Here is a 24,732-nt window from a genome sequence, read left to right as displayed (position 1 = left end):
ACTAAGAAAAAAGAAAGCAGGAGTCGAAATCATGATATCTGACAAAGCCAAAGTAAAAATAGATCTAGTTCAAAGATATAGGGAAGGTAATTACATTCCAATAAAAGGGAGTATAGACAATGAGGAAATATCAGTACTCAATGTATATGCACCAAATGGCATAGCATCCTAATTTTTAAAGGAGAAACTACTGAAACTGAAGGAAGAAATATTTGGTAAAACTATACTAGTGGGAGACCTGAACCTTCCTCTATCAGAACTAAACCAAAAATAAATAAGAAAAAGGTAAGAGAAGTAAATGAAATCTTAGAAAAATTAGAGTTGGTAGATATGTGGAGAAAAATAGGGACAAAAAGGAATACACCTTTTCAGCAGCACATGGTACATTCACAAAGATTGACCATGTACTAGGGCATAAAAGCATTGCAAATAAGTGCAAAAGAGCAAAAATAACAAATGCAGCCTTTTCAGATCACAATGCATTAAAAATAATTTGTAAGGGAGAGGCAAATCAAAAATTAATTGGAAATTAAATACAATTCTCCAAAATCAGTTAAAGAACAACTCATAGAAACAATTAATAATTTCCTTGAAGAAAATGACAATGATGAGACATCCTTTCAAAATCCATGGGATGCAGCCAAAGCAGTACTCAGGGGGAAATTTATATCCTTGAGTTCATATGTTAGGGAGGGCAGAAGTCAATGAATTAGGCATGCAAATTAAAAAACTAGAAAGTAAAAGAATTAAGAATCCCCAGATGAAAACTAGAGATCCTAAAAATTAAAGGAGAAATTAGTAAAATTGAAAGTAAAAGAACTATTGAATTAATAAACAAGAGTAGAAGCTGGTACTTTGAAAAAAAAAATATACAAAGTACTGGTAAATCTAATTTTAAAAAGGAAAGAAGAAAACCAAATAGACAGTATCAAAGATGAAAAGGAAGACCTCACCTCTACTGAAGAGGAAATTAAGGCAATCATTAAAAACTATTATGCGTGTTATATGGCAATCTAGGTGATATGGATGAATATTTACAAAAATAAATTATTTGTCCCAAGCCATACAAACAGTAAGCTCATCTAATATTTAAAAGCAGGTCCCTCTCACTCAAAATATAAGGCTTTTCCCACTATAACATGTTGCCTTCATGAACTGAATGTCTAGAACTTTTTTTTTCAAATCATTTTAAAAAGCACTAAAAAAGACCATTTAAAAGAGTACATTTACCCTTAGCAATGCAATGATCTGGAACAATCCTAGAAGATTTAAAAGAGGGATTGCTATCCACCTTCAGAGAAAGAAAGTCTTTCTAGAAAGAAAGGAGTTGTCTTTCACATCAGTGTATTTATGGTTTCATTTTGGGGTTTTGGTTATATATTAGTTTGCTATCACAACAATGACCAATATGGAAGTGTGTTTTACATGACAATAAAATTAAAAAATAAAATAGCCCATTGATCATTTGGGGTTAATCCTGGCTTTCCAGCTGCCTTCTACAAAATGACCTTTAAATCTCTCATTCTCTGATCCTTACCATTTCTGTCATTTTGAGCTTTGTTTCCTAACTGTAACATACCATTTGCCCACAACATAGAGAAGACAAAATTGTCCACTAAAATCAAATATGGTATACTAGATTCTTCATGAGCAATTTCTATTTCTATCTTTTTTTTAATATGTATATGTGTATTTGTATATGTATTTTTATATGTATACATATATATTTGAACATGTATTTATATATTATATATATACAAATATACATATTTGTATATGTATATACATGTATGTATATACATAAAATGCCACCTTCCATTAGAAAATAAACTCCTGGCAGGCAGAGATTACCTCACTTTTTTTCTCCTCTCTTAGCACAATGCCCTGAACACATAATAAGCACAAAGTAATCTTTTTCACTGATTAACCAGGCACGTAATACTTAATGTTTCTTGACTTATTGGGAACTGAGGTATATAGCCCGGGCTTCACCACTTAAGAGTATGATATTGGGTAAGTCATAAAGCTCATGGATTTAGAGTTGGAAAAGCCCTCAAAGATCATTTTGTCCAACATTTATTTTACAAATAAGAAAACTGAAACCCAGAAAGGGCTACTTGCCAAAGATCTCAAAATAACAATATAGTTGGGCTGTAATTTGAAACCCCATATCCATTGTTCTTTCAACTATGAGACAGTATAATGATTGAAGTTCACTGGGTGTTGGGGTAAAAGGCTTCTCTGAGCCTTAGTTAATTTCATTTTTGCAGTCTCTTCCTGCTCCAAATCTACCCATCAATCTGCATGAAATCTTGTCAAAGAGCATATAAATTCTAAATAATGTCAATTCAAAAAAATTTTTTTAAGAATCTATGGTAGGGGGGGTAGCTAGGTATCTCAGTGAATAAAGTCCTAGGCTTGGAGACAAAAGGTCCTAGGTTCAAATCTGGCCTCAGCCTTTCCTAGCTGTGTGACCCTATGCAAGTAATTTAACCTCCATTGCCCAGCCCTTACAACTGTAAGGGTTTCTTCAAAAAAAAAAAGGGGGGGGGGAATCTATGTTCAACCGAAGGGCCTTAAAACTATTCACTTTGACCCAGAAATACCCCTACTGAGTCTGTATCCTAGAGATCAAAACTAGGGGAAAAGAAGCTACTTAAACAAAAATATTTTTAGCAGCTCTTTTTGTACTGGGTGTATGGGGTGCTCAGGGAGGAGTAGTATCTCTGGTATGGAGGGCTTGTCGTGCCCTCCTAGGGCAGCTCTCCAGCCTCTGGCCCTCACCTGACATCCAGCTCTCACTTGTGGCTCCCAGTAGCTGCTAGCATGCGGCAGCGGCCACACTCCGGGCAACGGCTTCGACAGGCCGGCTAAACCTTGTGAGGGTAGCCATCGGGTTGTCGACCCCTGGTGAACTAGGGCTTTGCTCACCCAGCATGTGAAGACTGCTTCGGCGGAACAGAGGGAAGAAACCAATAAGAAGGTTCAACGGCTGAGATGGCGATGCAGCAAAGCACTGTGGAATGCTCAGGGCGTGTTAGAGCACAAAAGACAACACGGCCATCCAATGCAGCTGAGGAAGTCTCCAGGTGTAACAACTTTTCGTGCCAATGGACCCAGGTTTCCAACGCCCAGAGAGTGGGACTGTCTCTGTGCATCGACTTTTCCACTTAAATCTCCATGCACAAGTGTCTTTGTGCACACTCATCTATACACCATAGATGAAACCACACAAAGACAATCGTCTACCTCAGTTACCGAGAGACTACTACTACTACTGGCAAAGAATTGGAAACTGAGGTGTCCATCAATTGGGGAAAGGCTGAACAAGATTGTGGTATACGGTTTTAATGGAATACTACTGCACGGTTAAGAAAAGAAAAGGATGAGTTCAGAAAAACCTGGAAAGACATTAAGTGATGCAAAATGAAATGAGCAGAACCTAAACAGCATATGCAGTAACAGAAATATTTTAAGATTATCAACTGTAAAGAACTAAACTATTACCATCAAAATAAGGTCTCAAAATCATCCCAAGGAATTCATGATTTAAAAAAAACGATCCACAGCCAAAGAAGGAACTGTTGGAATGTGATCATAGATCAAAGCATGTCATCCTTCACTTTATTTCCTTAGTGAGTTTTTAAAATTTATATATGTGATATATATCTTCTATTGTAGCATGGGAACTATGGAAATAGTAGTATAGCATGAAAGCACTGGTATAACCTATAACAGATTATTACCACTTGGGGAGGGATAGAATCTGAATCAAAAAATGTCAGAAAAAGTTTGTCAAAAAATTGTTTATTCAGGGGGGCAGCTGGGTGGCTCAGTGGATTGAGAGCCAGGCCTAGAGACAGGAGGTCCTAGGTTCAAATCTGACCTCAGACACTTCCCAGCTGTGTAACCCTGAGCAAGTCACTTGACCCTGTTTCTTCATGCAATTTTTTTAAAAGGGGAAAAACAAATAAAAAAAGAATCTAAGGACATGGTTTCCAAACTGTGGGACGTTAGGCAGGTAAGTCACTTAACCCCAACTGCCTAATAACCCTTGAAGCTTTTTTTGTCTTAGAACTGATACTAAGAGAGAAGATAAGGATTTTTTAAAAATATATGATTATATCACTGGGAGAGAGTTATCTTGGTCCTGATGGATTGGTTCCCTTTTATTCATTTACTAGATGGAAACAAATCTCCTTCTAGAAACCTTGGTTGTTTGTGTCTTTTTCCCATAACAGGTTATATTTGCTTAAGTGAGGAGCACATGGAATGGTGTCTTGTTTTTTAGTATTCATTTTGTAGAAGAGAAATTTAGAATAAGTCAGTGTGATATAATGGCTATGACCCCAGCCTTAAAGTCAGGAATACCTGGATTGAAATCCTACCTCAAGAAGTTACTGAGTCATCCTGGGCAAGCAATATTTTGGGGGGGGGGGGGAATCTCTGCACCTCAGTTTCCTCATCTGGAAAGTAAGAGGGTCAGATATGAGAGCTTCTAAAATTCCTTCAAGCTCTAAATTTGTGATTCTATCATTCCTTTATTTTACCTAGTATGGGAATGAAGGTCAACAGTCTATAGTCCTCAGTCCCTGATCAAGTAGGCTGGGTGATGAAGGGTTTTAAAAGGCCAACAGCAGTAGACAGTGTTATAGCCTGGGAGTCAAGAAGTCCTTTTCAATATGTAAAATATATACAAGATAATGCCCACATACATTTCTACAGGCAGGTACTACATACTTTACAGGGTAAATTTTTATTTGCCTCAAATGAGATAATGCATGTAAAGTGTTCTGAAAATCTCAAAGTGCTATATAAATGTCAGCTATTATTCAATGCAGTCTATGGAGAGCAGAAATGGAAATTAGAATTATAAAATGTGATGAGAAGGGAAGATTAAGTTGTTGTTCAGTGGTTTTCAGTCACGTCCAATTCTTTGTGACCCCATTTTAGATTAAGACCCAATACTGAAATGCAGTGATATTACCCAGGGATTCTTTTCCTTGCTTTTCCAGTGAACCCAGAAGTATGATCACTACAAGTTGGGAACTGATCAGTTCAAAAATTTACCTTTATTTTGATAGTGTTTCTGAGCTGACATGTAAGGGGAAATGCTACAGACATAGCAGATCACAATTATTAGCAACGTATCTGACAAAGTTTCTCATTAAAACCTTCTCGACAAGATAGAGAAACGTGGGTTGGGTGACAGAACATTTGGGCAAAGTCTCAGATAGTTGAAATGTATTCCCAAAGGAAGTTGATCAAGCCTTTCAGAGTCATCAATAGACACTAGTCTGCTATGACAGGTCCATTTCTCTGCACTGTACCACCTCAATGAAAACTTTTAACAGGAACTTAGATGAAAGCACAGATCCCTGAAATGTACACTTCAAATTCTTAGTCCAGATCATTTCTACATTTCTAAACCACATTTTACAAGTTTCCCTGACTTTTGGAAAAATGTCTTTTCCTTTCCATAAACTGTTATTATGTCAATTAGCAAGGTTTGATAGACCTATAGACCCTATAGGGTCCTCCTACATAGTATCCAGTCTTTTCTGATTCTTGAATCACATTTTAACATCTTTTATCTAAGATAATCATTTTTTAATAGGGTAATACTTTAACTCTTCCAATTTTCTTCCCAAAGAATGTGAATATTTGTTCATAATTCACCTTTTCTAAAGCTGTCTGTGATGGATGTTTTTAAAGTTTCCCTTTCCCCCCCAAAAAAATATTGATCTCAATCATTTTTTTTCAATCACTACTTATTTAGTAACAGTAGTTCATTCATTGACACTTATTCAACTGTTAGGACAAAGTCTAGACCTTTCTTTGTGGATTCCAAAGCCATCTGACCTCAGAGTAATTGTCAAAATCAAAACACCTACACCCCTCCCAATTTCCTCCTAACAAAGCATACCACAAACCTATACATGTGCTATATTATTCCTACCCTGACAGATCTTTTACAGCTTCCTCTATATCTTATTTAACACTTTCAGAATTTAGGCTGACTCAAAGTGGTCAGTTTGGTCACATTTTTTGTTAAAGCATGTTCCTATCCAAAGGGATTCAACAGCACTTCCTCTCTCTAGGAAGATAGAGAAGTTGTTATAGAATAAGATAATTGCTAATAAATCCAATGACAAACATTTTTAAAATAAATCAAATACTTATTATTTGAATAAAGGCATTAGCTAGATCTTAAATCTAAGTTCAAATTCAAATTGTATTGTATAAGAAATAGTTGTCCACCATTCAGCTAAATGTGTCCACTACAAGTAGACAATGCTTATGATCAGTAGCCATACCCTGAAACAATATTCAACAACTATTTACTATGTAATTTCTATGTGAAAACATTGTACTAGATACTATGGAAAAAATAAAAATTAACAAGATATCATCCTTGCCCTCAAAAATGTTATGGTCTAGTAAGAATAATATGACATACACATATAACAAATACAAATCACAGTGACTATGAATGGTTAAAAATATATAGTAAATTTTAAATTATGTAAAGCACCTCAAAAAACTAAGAGTACTATTTAAATGTGTGCTACTATTGTCATCATTTATCATGAAACTCAAATCAAAGGAACATCAATTCCAAGATCAAGAAAGGCTTTTAGAGGGTGGGGATGGGAAAGAGTAGGAAATACAGCTTCAGCAAAGATACAAAAAGTATAAGAGCTGAGCTCAAGGAACAATAAATTATCTAGTTTACTTGCAGAATGAGATGAAGTGGGGGCAGCTAGGTGGCTCAGCAGATTGAGAGCCAGGCCCAGAGATGGGAGGTCTTGGGTTCAAATGTGGCCTTAGACTTCCTAGCTGTATGACCCTGGGCAAGTCACTTAACCCCCATTGCCTAACTCCTACCACTCTTCTACCTTAATACCAATACACACTATGATTCCAAGATGGAAAGTAAGGGATTAAAAAAAAAAAACAAAGAATGAGATGAAGCACAATACAGATTGAAAAAGCCTTGGACATGGAAGTCTAGGTTTATGTGCCACCTTCAAAGTTTATCAAGTGTGTTCTTGAAAAAAGTCATACTTCATATTTTAGGCCTCAATTCCCTAATCTATAAAATGGTAGTAGTTATTCTTGAATTTAATTACCTCACAGGAATGAGGAAGACTTTGTAATTTAATTACCTCACAGGAATGAGGAAGACTTTGTAAATTTTATAGCACTTTATAAATGTGGGCTATCATTATTTCTGAAAGGTGAGTAGCATGAAATAAAACTGGGAAGGTAGGCTGAATGAAATCAGACTGGAGGGCTTCAAATGCCTGGCTAAATTTTAGACTTTACTCATCATGAATGGTGAGCCAATGAAATTCTTTTAGCTCAAATCTGGTCTCAGATGCTTTCTAGCTATGTGACCCTGGGCAAGTCCAAGTCACTTAATCTCATTTACCTATAGTCCTTGAGCCCTTAAGAGCTGTTACTAAAACAGAAGGCAAGGGTTTTTCCTAACAATTAAAAAGAAAAAAGGCTTATAGTGATGAAATCTCATCAAGGAGATTATGCTAGGGTGTGGGATGACCTAAAGCAGAAAGAGACTGGAAGGTAAACAGCTAGAAAGCTACAACTTTAATCCAGGAAAGAAGTAATGGGACCTGAACTAGTGACAAAAGATGACAGGTTTCATAAGCTGGTCAACACAGCTGATTTGATGAGTGAAAGAAAAGATGTTAAGTGACTGCAATTTCAAGACATCAAAGGGGAAAAAGGTGGTATCGTTAGTTAACAAAAAGGGATGTAACAAAAATTTTGGAAAAAAGAATACAAGTTGGCTACTGAACATTTTAAACTAAAAATTCTTGTAGGACATCAAGTAGGAGATTTATAGTAGGCATTTGGAAATATGAAGATGGAGCTCTGAGGAGAGACATGAGCAATAAATAAAAATTGGGGAGTCATTCATGTAGAGACTATAAATGAAGCTGTGGTCACCATGGAAGAGGATTGTACATATTATGAATAAATATACATATATTATCTGAAAAGAGGTATAGCAATTGAGGTCATTTATAAATCTTGAAGAGGAAGGTCTATAGGTGGTGGAAAAGGAAAGCCACACTAATACTGTTAATAAATGAATAGATTGTAAGGAATTGGATGTAGTGAGAACAAACTTTTTCTCTAGATGTTTAGCAAGGAGAGAGATGGGGTAAGAAACTAAAGAGGGGGGAGAATTAATAGAATTTTTTGTGTTTCTTTTAGTGCAGGGAAATCTTAGATTAGGGATTTTCAATCCAAATCAACCAGCATTTCTTAAGCGTCAACTAGGTAAAATGCCCTATACAAACACAAAACAAAACAGTCTCTACATTCATGGAAATAAAGTTGTACTAGATATGGTCTCTTGGTATCTTTGCTTGCCAGAAGGCAAGTTTGGGGTGAACTTTTTCTTGCTACATATAAGCATGACCAAGACTTTAAAAGCCTTCACTACACCTATCATCCCCTCAAGATATCTTTCTCTCTTCTCCATTTCATGGCCAAACATTTTAAAACTCTGTATACTCTCCTCTCACTCTCAATCCCTTGTATTTTGGTTTCTGATCTCATAATTGATCTGAAGTTGTTCTCTCTCAGCAATAATCTCTTAACTGCCAAATGTGATGGCCTCTTCTCAGTCCTCAACTTTCCTGACTTCTCAGTAGAGCATTTAACACTGCCCACCATCCTCTACTGCCTGAGTTTTTCAGACATTGCTCTCTCCTGATCCTCCTATTTATACTACTCTCTCATGGGCTCCTTCAATATGTATCAAGTTCCCCAGCCATAGCACTACTGGGCTTGTACCCCAAAGAGATAATGAGGAAAAAGACTTGTACAAGAATATTCATAGCTGCATTCTTTGTGGTGGCCAAAAATTGGAAAATGAGGGGATGCCCTTCAATTGGGGAATGGCTGAACAAATTGTGGTATATGTTCGTGATGGAATACCATTGTGCTCAAAGGAATAATAAAGTGGAGGAATTCCACAGAGACTGGAACAACCTCCAGGAAGTGATGCAGAGCGAAAGGAGCAGAACCAGGAAAACATTGTACACAGAGATGGATACACTGTGGTACAATCAAATGTAATGGACTTCTCCATTAGTGTCAATGCAGTGATCCTGAACAGTCTGCAGGGATCTAAAAAACACTATCCACACAGCCACTTCCTAGCTGTGTGACCCTGGGCAAGTCACTTGACCCCCATTGCCTAGCCCTTACCACTCTTCTGCCTTGCAGCCAATACACAGTATTGACTCCAAGACGGAAGGTAAGGGTTATAAAAAAAAAACACTATCCACAAGCAGAGGATAAACTGTGGGAGTAAAAACACCGAGGAAAAGCAACTGCTTGACTACAGGGGTGGAGGGGATATGATTGAGGAGAGACTCTAAATGAACACTCTAATGCAAATACCAACAACATGGAAATGGGTTTGAATCAAGGACACATGTGATAACCAGTGGAATTGCATGTCGGCTGTGGGAGAGGTTGTGGGAGGGGGGGAGGGAAGAAAAGAAAATGATCTTTGTTTCCAATGAATAATGTTTGGAAATGACCAAATTAAAAAAAATATATATGTATCAAGTTCCAAAATCAGTAACTGCTTATAAGGCATTCTGAATCAGAAAGTTATCTCAAACTAAACATGTACATAGTAAAAGAATTCATCTTTCACCTCAGACCCTCCTCTTTTCCTTCATTACCTATTTGTGTCAAGGTAACCACCAACTCCTCTCCTCCCAGGCCATCAGTTGCTAAATGTTATTGTTTCTTTCTCTACAATGCTTCCTTCATGGGTCTCCTTATGTCCACTCACAACCACCACCTTTACCCTTCTCACCTACATTACTGCAATAGCTTCCTAATTGGTCCCTCTGCCTCAAGTACCTTCCCTCTTCAATCCATCTTTTACACAACAGTGACATTCCTTGTTTGAGAAGCTCTAGATGTTTCCTCCTGACTTAGAATAAAATACAAACTCTTTTGTTGGACTTTTAAGCCAACCTTCTGTGCACTCTACAGATGGTCCACCATTCAAATAGTTTGGTACAACAGAAGTTGCTGATACTGGAGTTAAAAGATAATGATCAAATCCCAACTCAAATACTTACTACCTATCCTATGTGTACTTGGGTGAGTCATTTAACCTTTATGGGTCTCACTTTCCACATATGTAAAGAATATAGTTCAACCTGTAGGAGCAGACCTAAGGGACTCTCAGTACCTAGAACCTATCTCCTTTCCTCTCCACTTACCTAATGTCTTCATATAGCTCTACTCAGAAGTGAAAAATAAAACAATTCCTAAGAGAAAAATTAGGGCTCTTCAGAACCTTAAACTATACTTCCAGTCAGGGACCAACTTCCCTAAGTAAAATGGGGACTCAGGTCCTGTGTTATTCTCTGTACCATATGCTATTTTTCTGGGTTATGCTTGAATTTAACTTCTTTCTCCCAGCCCCAACCCTTAATGGGAAAGTGCCCTCCTTTACCCACCTTGGGCATACACCAAACACCCCTCACTTCTTGAAGAGTTCAGAGTCCTCTCCCTTAAGAGTTATGTGTGCTCTTCAACAGTCAAGTTCAAGCAGCCAGATTCTCTTGCTGCAAGGGCCAGGGCAATATAAAGATGACAATGAAGCAAGTCACTAAAAAAAGGGGGATGGATAGAAAGAAGAGGCTACACAGAAAATTTCTGATAGGAGAGGTCTGCTGAAGCACTACAAATAACTGGGAAGGACTACATGCTGAATTTGTCAGAAAACTTGAGTTGCATTTATGATTCTGCCACTATTTACTATGATCTCTGACACTGTTAAAGTTAGGTCTCACAAATTTCCCTGCCTCAAAAGCCAAAAGGAAGGGGCAACTATGTGGTACAGTGGATGGAGTGTCAGACCTGGAGTCAGGAGGATCTGGATTCAAAACTTACTGCAAAAACTTCCTGGGAAAGTCACTTGACCCTGTTTGCTTAGCCCTTGGTCTTCTGTCTTAAGAGTCATTAAGACAGAAAGCAAGGTACCCATTTATCTTTAGAAAAATAAAAGGAATCAATCTAAGTGAAAAGGCCTACTTCAGATACCATGCTATCACAAGAGTATTTATAAGCCACTCTGAATTCAATTTTTTTTTTTAACTGAGTCCCTACTATGTGTATGGTACTTGGAAGAGCACAATAAGTAGTGCAATGAAAAGAGTACTGAGTTGGAATAAGAGGATCTGAACTCAAATTCTGGTTCTGCCCCTTATAGGATTATAGACTGAGCTAGAAGAGAATTTAAGAAGTCACATACTGCATAGATTCTTAACCTTTTTTAGTATCATGGACCTCCTCCTTTGGTAGTTTGGTGAAAGCTTTGAATCCCTTCTCAAAAAGATGTTTTCAAATAAAATTAAATTCATAAGTCTGTAAAGGAAACAAATTATGCTAAAATATAAAAATCAAGTTCACAGACCTGAGATTTAAAAATCTCTGATATGGTCAAATGTCCCCATTTTAACACTGAGGTATAGAGAACCAAAAGGCACCTAGGAGGAACTGGCAGAACCAAGATACAAACCCAAGGCTCTTCCTACTGAGCCCCACTGCTTCTCCCCAGGGAATAGTCATGTGACCCTGGACAATCTCTAGTAATTCCTTCCAAGATCAAAGTCTTCTCATGTCAAATGAAAAAGCTGGACTTCGATGACCCCTAAAGTCTCTTCTAGCTCTAATCTACACCTAAGGAGCAACAGAACAAAGTCTCTAAAGCACTAACAGCTTAGCTTCCCCCCACCCCCACCCCCAACTTGGAATAGGTCCTACCAGAAACAAAGCAAAACTCTGTGGCATCAATGACTTTTTCATCCTTACAGAGCCAGTAAATGACAAGAATTTACAAGAGCAACAGTTCATAACACTAGCAATTTCACTGGATCACAGAAACAAAACTGGAAAGGTTTTAAACAGATATATGTTATATATATATATGTCATATATATATATATTTTATAACATGTTTGAAGATATAATAACAGTTAGCTTTAAAGCTGAAAATCTAAAATCAGAATTTATTGATGCATCATATATACCAGGGCAGCTATGTAGCACAGGGGATTAAAGCATTAAGCCTGGAGTTGGGAGGACCTGGATTCAATTTATCCAGAGATATGTGACCCTAGGCAAATCACCTAAACCCCATTTTTGCCCAGCCCTTGCTCTTTTGTCTCAGAGTTGCTACAAAGGCAGAAAGTAAGGGTGTTTGGGATTATTTTTTTAAGTATCTATATGCAAAATATAAAAGTAAAGTAAAATAGAAGGCTCCCCTTTATAGGAAGCATGTCTACATTAAAATGCTAGGCTTTCTTAGCATCTGTATATGGTATAGAAACTATCAACTCCTATCAAAGACAAACTACTAAAAAGACTTCATTTCTATGGAAGGCAGGTGGTCTCCTTAAGCAGGTTTCACTATAAACACTCAAGTTGATGTTAAGTAAAATGCAGTGAACAAGTCCTAACTAACACTACCCCCAGCCACTTCAAATAGCAGAAACTGCGCGGGCAGAGCACTGAAGAGTCCCCAGACTTTACCCAACCAAACAAAAAGATGGATACTGGTTGCTACACCTCATGCATATTAACTACAGTTCTTAGCTCCAGGGCAGTTATAGAATCTAGCCTATGTCCCGGTTCTCTGCTAGTTTGGGCACAGAGTGAAGGGACTGAAGGAAATAAGACTAATCAAGAACTGGAAGTGTTGAGGAAGGGATGACGGAGCAGAGCAGCAAGCTTAATAGACAGCAAATGCAGTTCACCAAGTCAAGCAGAAAGTTCTATCCATTAGATAGAACAGACTTCGACACTTTCATCATTACACTGCTGAAATTAGGTACTAGGCCTTCTAAAACCACAGCTATGTGTTGGAAGTAAGCCAAAGCACCAGAAACAAACCTGAAAGTTCACTTTTTAAGGTGGAGAGTAAGGCACACCCCTTGAATTTATATTTAAACAGAACCATGAAAAAGCCCTTCTACCCTAAGGCATTATTCCAAGAGAGAGCTAAGAAAAGGAGTTGTGCCCATCATTGAGCTGAGTTAGGCCTTTTCCTTTAGGCTTGTGAGAGAGACCAGCTCATACAATACTCATAAAGCAACTAATGCCTGGGTAGTATTATGAAAAAGTCCTGCTCAGCTGGAAGCTGGGTTACAGAACCTCAGGGTCAGCCTCTGGTGCCTCCCAGACATGACTGACTGTAATTTTCACCCTGATTAACTTCCAGGAATGCCTGCCAGAGAAGCAGCCAGAAGAAGGGAACACACACCAAAAGCTATTTCCTCCCACTATTGCTGAACTCTTCAGTATTAACCTGTGACTGACTACCTCTTCTTTACCTCAACAAGGTTGAACACTGAAAGTATTGAATGCCAGGATCCTTCAGAGATATTTCTTGTGACAGAGTGAGGAAGGGAATGGATCACAGATGAATAACAATCCATGTAAGTGCCCAACTTACCTATATCACTACTAAGTAAGTTCTTACAAAATTTTTGTTGTTTTTTTTCTTAAACTCTTACCTTCAGTCTTAGAATCAATGCTATGTATTGACTGTAAGGGCCAGACAATGGCTATTAAGTTTCTTGCCCATGGTCACACAGGTAGGAAGTGTCTGAGGTCAGATCTGAACCCATTTGAGCAGCCTAGCTGGCCCCAGTGTAAAAAACAGACCCGAATCCAGGACTTCAATCCCCAGAATGCCCTGTAATCTCACTGAATTCTCACGTGGGCCAAGATCGAGAAGGTATTTAAACCTGGTTGTGAATAGGCTCCAGCTCTTTTTTGGACTTCTGTTTTGGAGCAGAAGCGGCTCTTCCATGATGTGAGATTATCTTGTCTAGGCCTCTTGGCCTAGGCACGTGTTTCTTATCCTGTATTTTTCAATCACCCACAGCATGGGAAAATGTAAAAAATATTATTTTAAATTGCAAAGTTTAAATTCCTTTTGAGAAGAATTTTAGGTAAAGAAGATGCTACCTCTCTGAATCCAGAAACTGAACTGTTGGAGAAGACACCATGAAGAAGCCTCCAGCCCACAAGCTGCACAAGATCAAAATGAACTTTGGGTGTGGTTGATTGAACATTTATTTGTATGTATACTTTCATGCCAAAGGGGACTGCCCCCTAATTGGCTTTTTGTCAATGCCTTCAGCAATTATTGGTTTTATTCTTTTTTTTTCTTTTTCTCTTATCCTCAAATTATTGTAATCTTTAAATTGATTGTTTTCATGATCCTTTGGGGAAAAAAATTATTTTTTTTCAAATGATCACAAGGTGAAATGTAAAAAATAGAAACAAATCCAGGACTTGAATGCCCTGTAATCTCACTGAATTCTCACGTGGGGGGAGATCGAGAAGGTATTTAAACCTGGTTGTGAATAGGCTCAGGCTCTTTTTTGGACTTCCATTTTGGAGCAGAAGCGGCTCTTCCATGATGTGCCTCTCTGGCCTAGGCACGTGTTTCTTATCCTGTATTTTCTTTAATCCTTAATCTTTAATAAACCTCATAAAAATATAATACTCCTTGCAGAAAGAAACTAATTTCTACCTGCCTCAGTCTCTCCTAAATTTTAATCTTTACACTAGAAACTTTTTTTTTTTAAGATCCCAAGCAAAATGCCTGGTCATTACCCCCTCCTCAGTCTATAAACAGCCTACTCCCAATAAACAGACCTAGTTTCAACTCTGGAAAAAGACCAATTCCGTAAACCCAAAAATCTCCCCAAAGTCCCCACAGCCTGCCTAACTTTTAGCTCATTCCACATAGTACAAAAATATATTAAAGTTAAGTGGCATGGGGGAAGCTAGGTGGCTCAAAGAATTGAGAGCCAGGCCTAGAGAAAGGAGGTCCTGGGTTCAAATGTGACCCCACATACTTCCTGGGTGCCCCACTGCCTAGCCCCTTATCACTCTTTTACCCTTTTACACTCTTGATTCCAAGATGGAAGATAAGGGTTAAAAAAAAAAAGTTAAATGGATAAGAAACCTACAGAGAGTTCTCTACACCTTTTGAGGAAACCAAATACCAAATACTAAAAATTAGGGAAAAACAAAACTGAAGCCATTTTGCCTTCTCAAGCTACTACTTCTCTTTCCTCCAATTTTCCTATTAGACCTGTACCCTCAAAGTACTAATTCTAAAACCAAACCAAAGGGTAACAGTGAACTTCACATCAGTCTCTAGTTTGTAGAGTTTTTCAAAGATCTAGATACATACTTCAGCATCTACGAGTAAAACTTCCTTCAAGCTAGACCTGAAGAACCCCCACCATGGAAACCATGCTGATATCTGCCAAGAGTCTTTCATAGGACACACTTTTACAAGCACAATGGAGAATGAACATTCCAAAATCTTTTAACATGGAGGTAACTGCCTGGGGAACTACAGGTCCCAGCATGCAATATGGCCAAACCACCTGGAACACGAATTAGTTAAAAAAAAAAGGTGTGGCTTCATGTCCCCAGGGCGGCTGCAACAAGCCTAGTCCACTTTCCAATTCCCAATCTCAAACCTGCCACAGGTTTTCCACCAGTCTTTCCAAACTACTCAGATTCTTGATTCAAAACTTTCTAAAAGCCCATAATAAATCCAGGCCTTTCTAAAACATGCCTTTTCCTTAAATCTGAGTTTGCCCATTGTTCTGTGTCTCTCCTTTCCAGATCTAGTCCTAACTAATCCAGCATATAACAGCAAAGCCCAATATAGCAGGTGGCAAAACAAAGCCCAATACCTCTTTTTTGTGGTTCCAATATAATCATAATTACACAAACACAAGCGCATGACACTTTGGTGGCAGATGATGAATGTTTTAAGTTAATTTTTCAATACAATGAACATACTACCACAGTACTGATGAAAATCAAACACAAGATCTTAGTACAAATGGAGGAAAAAAAAAACACCACCATTAAATGGCTCATATTAGAAACCCCAAATCCCAGTATTAATTTGGCATCTCCAACAAAAATCCTAAATTTAGGGAATTACCAACCTGGCCATGAAACCTTGCTGGTAACTTTCCCAGAATTCCTGTGAACCTGCAAGTTCTGGTAGTTACCCCAGACAACTCCCAACTTTACTGTGCCTTCAAGAGAGAAATTCATTAAAGGGATCTGGTATTAAATATTATTTAGTATTTTTAAGATTAAAAAGATAAAAACATTCACCAACTAAAACACTTTGGATAGACTGAAGCTATTCAAAAGAATCAATTCAAAGCAGGGTTTCCTCTTAACTAAGCAAAAAATGGAGGCCTGCCCAGCCCAACCCCACCCCCAAAGAATCTGAAAGGGCCCCACATGGCTCAAAGAATCCAAATCAAACCAATTCAAAGGCCTTGGGTCTGCACACCAAAGCTAAGCTGCAAAACCTGAAAAGACCATGGGGGCAAATTATTCCAGGTATAATTTCCTTCTCTCAAATTGGTCTTTCTATATAACAATAAAAATAGGACCTTAAATAATACAAACTACTCTCCTCACATCAACCTTTGGTTGGGGGTATTTTTTGCCTATTCTAACTTGTGATTTCAGCAATGCAGGAGACTACTGTTGTGGAAAGTCCATCCCCTGGCATACATCAGCAACTCCTTCAATGTCTTCAAAGAGTTATCTAGTGACAGAAGTTAAAGGACTTGCCCACAGTCACTCCACAAGTGTGTGTCCAAAGCAGGACTCAACATAGCTCTTTCTGACTCCAAAGCCTCTAGTCACGATACCACTTGCCTCTTGTGAGCTAGTATTAAGTTTTATTATCCCCATTTTACAGGAGAGAAAACTGAATTTCAGAGTTAACAATGCAACAGCTATTAGATAGCGACATAAAGATTTGAATAGCCCAGGTGTTGCTAATTTCAGTGCTCTTTCTATTTCATCATCATGCAATGTGAGCTCTGGCTACCTTTGCTAGGTTGCTGGAGGTTTAAGTTAGACCAAGAAGAGTCAGAGAAAACTATCTCTATGAATATACTTAATAAATCACTGCACCATAATTCATCCAGAATGAAGAAACCAATATTAAAACAAATACAAAAGGTGATACCCTGTGGCAAAAGCAGTCAGAAGGCCAACAGTTTTAGTGGTAAAGTTCAAGGTAGTTCATTCCTATGTCTTTGCTTTATCCCTTTCACTCTGACCTCCGCTCCCCACAAATGTCTAGTTCTTCATTCAAGCTTTAAATGATATAAACGTAAGACTAGAACAGATCTCAGAGATCTAGTCCAGTTCCTCTTGGATAAGGAAATTGAGGCCCATGTAAGTTAAATGATTTGTCCAAGTTCACATAGAAGGAGGATGACTGGAATCCAACCATACCACTAGATCCAAAGGGTCAGAGCAATAAAAGAAAGGTCCAAAGGGGATCCTACCTAAACAGTATTTCCCCTGCCCAGTAAAATGGTATTTTATAAACAATAACTGAACCATGAAAAAAAATTTTTTTCATCCAGAGAGATGAATAAAGGGCAAGGATGGGAAAGGCCCCCAACCAAATAGAGAAAAGCAACATTTGTTCCCATAAGGATTTAAGAACTTCCTACATTTTCCAGCACTTTTTATTACCTACCACATTTTATTACCTACCACATATCACTGTGCTTAGCACAAGAGAGTAAGCATGAATGTCTTATAAGAGGAACATATCTTCAGCAAAAGGAACCCACACAGAAACTTCCAAATATCAAAATAGACAAAAGTAGAAAGAAGATTGTTTGGAGCATTCAATTTGGAATAAGAAGCAAAACTCAAGAGTAATGCCTGACAGACCGAGTGACCAGAAAGGCCAATGGTAAGAAAGCAATTTCAAAATCTGCCAGATAGCAGACTACTCTCCCTAACAAAGAGGGAAAAACCTAAGAGAAACAAGAGAAAAGCTCCTGAGCTCACCCTGAGTGATGGACTAAATATGACCTAATAGGTATTTGCCATCTCTAATTTCTAGGACTGATCTATGTACAAACAGCAAGAAAGCCATGAAAAATCAGCCCTGTTGGATCTGGAGGTCTGCCTTGACAAGATATAAAGCTCATTCATAGATCTGACTGTGCTCATGAGACTGCAGTTCAACTCCTGCTGCTTGAGAGAAGGAGGGGGAAGACAGAAAAGGGTGAGAGAGGGAAGGAGGTGGAGGATCTGGGTTGTGACTATAATAGCTACAGTAATTAGTGTTTCCAAGCTGCTAGTAGAGTCCTCAGAGCAGAGAACTAGGATGGGAGATGGGGGAAGGGAGAGAAGCATAAGGAAACAAACTACTAAGAATTATAGAATAGGATATGGTGGCTCTAGGCAATGGTATCAATGAGAAGAAAAACAAAATTGGAGTTGCTTTATCTAGGGAATACAAGGAGCTTAGTCTCTCCCAGCAGTGAGTGCCATACACTGGTTCCCACCAGGCTCCCATTTAGAATAATCCAGCAGACCAGCAGAGCCTGGGCAGACAGCACAGTACCAAAGCCCCAGGCTGCCCTGTCAATGACCCCAGTAGCAACCCATGGGGCCTGGCCCCAGAGAAGGGGGGGTGGGGGGGTCACAGAGTTGGCTGGCTGATCTGTCTTTCCCTCAAGATCTCTCTCTCTCACGTTAGGACAGACAAACTGGCTAGGGCCTTGACTCTATAATCAGCATGTGTGGAAGGGTTAGTAGGAGGTATTTGGTAAATCCAATTGAGGGCCAGATGTTTCCACCCAATTAACCCTTTCTGTGTTTCCTTCATCAACAAACAGGCTACAGTTATCCTGAGTTTCTCCTCTAGAAGACTAAAACAAAAAACAAACACCAAGCACAACTTGTTATAGCAACTCTGCTATCAAGTGCTAGCTTTGGCACTAACAATGCACACCTGGGAAGCTTTAAACACTTTATTAATTGTATTAATAAAAATGATGATGCACAGAAAAAATCTGATGACTCTTTAAATAGGGAGAAAACTTCCCAAAAAGGATTAGAAAATAAAAGTTCTTTTTTAAAGTAAATATTTAATAAAGACATCTCTTTCAGATCATTCAGCCCTCCAATGATTGTTTGACTTTACCAAGTAGTCCCAAGCAAAGGGCAAAGGGCAAAGTGTTAAAAAGCTGTTATTTCAGAAAGACTAAAAAACAAAACAGTGCCAAAAAACTCAAGAGTCACAACCATCATGAAGATCATATCAAGGCACCTCAAAGGCCTTCTATTCCAGTTCTCTCATTTTTTAAATGAGAGAACTCAGAATCAAGTAGGTCAGGTTAAGTGACATGTTATATCTGAATGACATTCAACAAACTGAAACACGAATTTTTAAAATGCCTCAGACAGAGGCAGTTAGGTGACTCAGTGGATAGAGTCAGTCCTGGAGAAAGGAGGTGCTGGGTTCAAATGTGGCCTCAAGAGAATTCCTAGCTGTGTGACCTTGAGCAAGTCACTTAACCCCAATGGCCTAGCCCTTGCCACTCTTCTGTCTTAAAACTTAGTATTGGTTCCAAGTCAAAAGATAAGGGTTTAAAATTAAAAAAAAAATTTAATGCCTCAGAGAAAGCATTTCAAGTATAGGGCTACTTATAAAAAAAAAAATTAGCCCCTCAGCAAGAGAGAAAAACTTTTTGTTGCCTAATCCCCATTTAGTTAATTAAATTCCTTTCACAATGATGAAAGCAATGGTTTCTCTCCTTCCCATTTCCCCTTAGTAAACAAATACTGGAAACCCTAAATTACCACCATTTCCTTCACATTCATGATACTCAGAAACACAATTGAGCCTTCTAGGACACCTCTTGAGTTTTGTCACTCAGCAACCTACTGGAAACCCAGTAGCCTAAGAATCTCCTTTTTCTTTTACTACATCATCATTCTATTCACACACCAGCATAATGCACTGAGAAATGGGAAGGAAAACACAATTTCATACATATGGACTAAGCCTGAAACACAGGAGATCAAGCATTTTCTTGCCACTCTGGCATATGATTCTTTTACCCACCTGCTCAATAATCCCTCCTCAGCCGCACAGCTGCTGCCAATTCCACGTGCCCAATGAGGCAGGTGCTTTGGTGAATTACCTGTTCCCTGGTGAAGACCGTCCTTCATGGCCCCTTTAGTGGGCCTAACACCTGCAAATCATGTACTAGGCAACTCATAACTTCTTCCTTTTCCATTCTAACCAACTTTTTCCTGGAAACTGTAATAAATATATTCATAGTTTACATGGTAATTTTGTAGGGAACTGAGAATCTAATTTTTAAGAGCCAAGTGGAAGAAAACTGGTTGGAAAGCCACAAACAACATGTCCACCTAACATAAGGTGGCAGTGTTCCTAGAGTGGGCACTGCCTGGCAGTATCCTTAGGCATAATCAGTTACCTACAAAGGAGGCAACAAATGGCTAGCTCTCACTGGAGAAAAGGTATCAACATAATGCTGTTAAGCAAGGGAGGAGCAGAGGTGAATACACAGCAGTCAGGCAGGGCTCTAGGAAGTTCTGGAGGACACTCACACTTTCTAGTATATATGGCTGAACTTGGGCAGCAGTGCCAGCCAATCATCTAAATTAGAAATAGCACCTCTGCCTGACATAGCAATTAGCAAACCCATCAGTGAGCTATCTTCTATTCCACTCCCAGATCCCATCCAGTTGCTGCAAATCCTGTATGTACCGCCTACTGCAGAAAGCTCACTCTCTGACCTCCAATGATCAATAACTATACTACACTAGAACCACATAATCTGGTCACATATGCACTATTTCCACATACAAAATAAATGCTAACCTCTATTGCTAATTCAGATGAATTAAACTTTCCACTAAAAAGAAAAAAGGTACAAATTTCCCAAAGTGCCCTAGGAAACAGAAACATTCTTAAAATCAACATGAAACTAAAGCATTTACATGTTCGATATAATAAGGGGTCCAACATAAAATCATGAAAAATAGAATAAATTAAGTAATGCGAGGCCTCTCTTCCCACTGGCATCTAACAGTATTCAAACATCTCTAGAAAGAAATAGATGAATTCTGCATTAAGAAATTCAAAAAAAGCCTGGATTCAAGTCCTGTTTCTGATATCTACTAACCAAGTGAAATTCATCTGCAAAATGAAGCAGTCACACTAGATTGCCTCTAAGGTCCCTTCTGCCTCCCAACCTAGGATACCCTGTAATCCAAATTAAGTTCTATATCAACTTGTCAATTTACATCAATGTCCAACAGTGAGGTGGTGGAAAGAAGTCAGAGGATCTGAATTCAAATCACTGTTCTTCCATTTACTAATTATGGGATCTTGGGCAAAGTCAACACTTCTGGGCATCAACTTTTCTTTATTGGTCAAATAAGTGGTTGAAGTAGATGATCTGTAAGGTCTCTTCCAGTTCTATACTTATGATCTGATTATCCCCTGGGAAAAGACATGATGCTTTGGTCCATAGAAAGGGAAGAAGCAAAGAATCATGAACAGATATATAATACAGTCTAGGTCAGAGACATTGACCAGAGAGTAAAATGTAATTATGAAATATTTTACAAAATAAATAAAAATACATTAAAATGTAGATAACATTACATTTTAAAACCAGGTCAGTATGATGCCAGCAGGGATTCTTAGTAAAGATTAATAGCTCCTATTTTCTACTTAAGTTTGATACCACTATTTGAGATAATTACCCATTTGCAAATGGTTCATTTTGTTTTCTATCATTTCTAGGGATTGGAACTCCTCTCCTCAAGAAATGCCCCACCCCCGTTTCTTTTTTGCAAAAGATTATTTCTTTAGTGTAGAAACTGGAAATCTTTTGCTATCACAAAAGAATTTTCTGGAGATCTAGTGATTTGTTTGTTGTTTTTTAAGTCAAAAGGAATGTAAATGCTATTTTGGCAAATTAAGTTATAGGATCATTGAAGTAAAGCTAAAAAGGACCTCAAAGGATATCTGGTATACCACCTCCTTCTTTAATAGATCTGTTCCTACAGATGAGGAAAACTGAACCCAGGAAAGGTGAATTAATTTGCCTAAGAGGTCATGAGGACTGTATCTAGGGTAGGATTTTAATCCAGGAACTCTGACTTCAAATGCTCCTTTTCTACACCATGCTATATACCATGGGACCTATCTACAGTCTCACTCAGATTTGTTTCTCATCTTTACCTCCATCCAGTAAAGTCAACCAAATTTCAAATATTTTTTCCCATGTTCAAGATCCACAAAGTCTTTGTTGATTTTTACACAGACAGCACTTCCTTTTCTTATTTTAGTACTCCCAGGAGTTTCTGATTTTCATCAGTATGGACTGCTTCAAAAAACATAGATCACAAACTACTATTCCTTAAGATGGTCTTTCTTGAGTTCCTAGGTGGGAAAGGGGGGAATTCACCTGGTGGTTTACCTTCTGGGAATATACTTATCTAAACTCAAAGCTGCTCTTTGGAACAGGAACAGAACCTGTGGGTGTTCACTTGTACTCAAAGTCTTTGTAACTAGGTGAGCCCTGCTCAAAGCTTTTTTTTTTTTTCTGGGTTGGCACAGTCTTCAAGAAGCTGACTGCTTTTCAATTGTCTGTGACAGCAGAACCCAAAGTCACCTCCATGAAATGATCAGCAGCATCAAAGTAGGATTTAGTGGAAGCAATTAAAGTGGCCACTCCCTTAGTGAAAGTTTCATACTCACAAAATTTACCCATGTAGGAAAAGCCAGTGGCTTTTTTTTAATTGTCCTACTATTACTGATTGAGAAGTTATTACTAAGAAAGTACTTGGGTCTCAATTGTATCTTAACCCTGGAGAGATCCTCAGCAACATACCAAGAAAAAAATATAAAAGTTACAGGCCACAGCTCAGAAGTCAGAAGAGCTGGATTCTATGGTTGGAGAAAAAAGTAGACATCTTTTTTGGAAGCCAATTCCCTTTAGAAGGCTCCCAAACACTACTCCTCCACCTTGGGGCATGATAGCTGACAAGGCAAGCACAACACTGGCACCCCCTATTCTTCAGAAAAATGTGTGCCAAAGAGCTCTGCATTGTTCCTCACTCAAAAAGAAGAGCCTCTCTGTCTGGCTTCCTCCAATGGCTGAGTCCCAGTCTAGTAAAGGAAGAAAATGGCACGGAGGAGCCTGGGAGATGGAGCATATCCAAAGCTCTCAGACAAGACTTGAACCTGTGACCTTCACTGTGTACACAATAGGCGGGTGAGAGGGACCGGTTTATCTCCGAAGCAGCAGTTCTCAGCCCTCGGGTTGCACTCCTGATAAAATGACACGACTATTGTGTGTGGTAGCACAGCAGTCATCCCCTCACAACTGCCCAAACCAAAGCTCCCTCCCTCAAGACAAAGCAGCACAGGGGTGAAATTAACTCAACGCTACAGAGCAGGGCCTAATACAAGGAAGACAGGCCTGTGGGGCTTAGGGACTCTCTTCAACCCTTGAGGCTCTGGGCACATGGCTGGGAACAGCCAAGCTTTTTCCCCCATCTTGGCAGCTCTTATTTGGTTAGGAAGCTGCCTCTTAGAGAATTTAATCATCAGTGATTTGTTCAGAGATATTCCCCCTGAAGGGCTCTGATCTCTCCGCCCTGTGTGAGCCTAATTCCTAGAAGCTGAAATGACTGTTTGCTGCTGCCTGTTTCACAAACACACATTAATTGGTCAGATGTGTCTCCTCCTCCTCCTCCTCCTCAGCCCCAGAGGGAGGAAGGAGAATCTGAGCAAAGCACAGAAATGATCCAACCATAATTACAGATAAAGGAAGAGAAGGGTATCATGGGTCGACCAAGAAGGACGGGGTCACAAACCCTTATCAGGGGACAAGGAGAACTGTGAAGGGCCAGGCCCAGGGCAAGGGCTCCCTCAGCCTGGGGAATCCCTCCATTTTGAAGAAAAGGACAGAAGTAGATGGGACCTGAGAGCTGAAAGAGGCACACACCCACAACCTGATGCCCACTCCCTGCCACCTCGCTCCCCCCCTTCCCACCAGCACGCAGACCGTTCACTAAAACCACTCTCCCCGCCCCACGCAACCTATCATCACCTTGGGACCCAGCTCTAAGCAGGGCTCCTCGCCAACTCCCCCCGACCTCGATTGCCCGCCACCCTTCTCCAACCCCCGATCCCCCTCCACTCGTGGAATTTCACTCTGGCCCGCCTCCCCTTCCCGAAGGCCCCCTTCCCACGCAACGACCACCCCTTCGGGCCCCACCTCCCCGAGCCCAAGCCGCCCCCCAGTCTCCAACCCCCACTTCCTCCTCCGCCAGGCCCCGGGCCCCTCAGCGCCGCCCCCTCCCCACCCCCACCCCCGCCCAGGCAGGGCTCCCCCAGCCCCGGCTGCCCGCCCCCTCCCCCCGCCAGCTCCACACAAAGCTCCGGACTCACCGCGCGGCCGGTCCCGGGAGCCGCCACCTCCGCCCACCCGGGGCCCCCGGCCGTGGAGCCGCCGCTGCCGCCGCCGCCGCTACGGGCCCCAGGCCGCCATCCGTGCCCGAAGCCCCTCCCCCCACCCCACCCCGGCTCCGGCTCTCCTCCCCTTCCCGGTTCCGCTCGCCCCGCCCGGCCCGGCCGGTGCCGCTGTGTCCGGGGGACCGCGGGTCCCTCCTGCCGCCGCCGCCGTCGTCGCCGCCGCCGCGATCCGGGACCCGGGACAACCAGGGCCGCCCAGAACACCCGGACACTGGATCACCGGGCCTGCGGATCCGGATTCGTGGCCGGCGCGGAGAAAC

General features: G+C 40.0%; 1 protein-coding gene across 3 annotated transcripts in view; it reads right to left on the bottom strand.

Moving 5' to 3' along the window:
• ZNF609 (zinc finger protein 609) overlaps positions 1 to 24,511 on the bottom strand; it is a 216,947-nt gene extending 192,436 nt beyond the window's left edge. For all 3 annotated transcript variants that reach the window (XM_056808405.1, XM_056808394.1, XM_056808413.1), the window contains exon 1: positions 24,389 to 24,511. The gene's annotated coding sequence lies outside the window, so the exon portion shown is untranslated. The remainder of the gene's footprint in view (positions 1 to 24,388) is intronic.
• Positions 24,512 to 24,732: the final 221 nt, after the last annotated feature.

This window comes from Monodelphis domestica, chromosome 1 (genome assembly GCF_027887165.1).
Source record: "Monodelphis domestica isolate mMonDom1 chromosome 1, mMonDom1.pri, whole genome shotgun sequence".
NCBI lineage: Eukaryota > Metazoa > Chordata > Mammalia > Didelphimorphia > Didelphidae > Monodelphis > Monodelphis domestica.
Note: the sequence above shows the minus strand (reverse complement) of the source record. Positions and strands in the feature narration are given on the sequence as shown.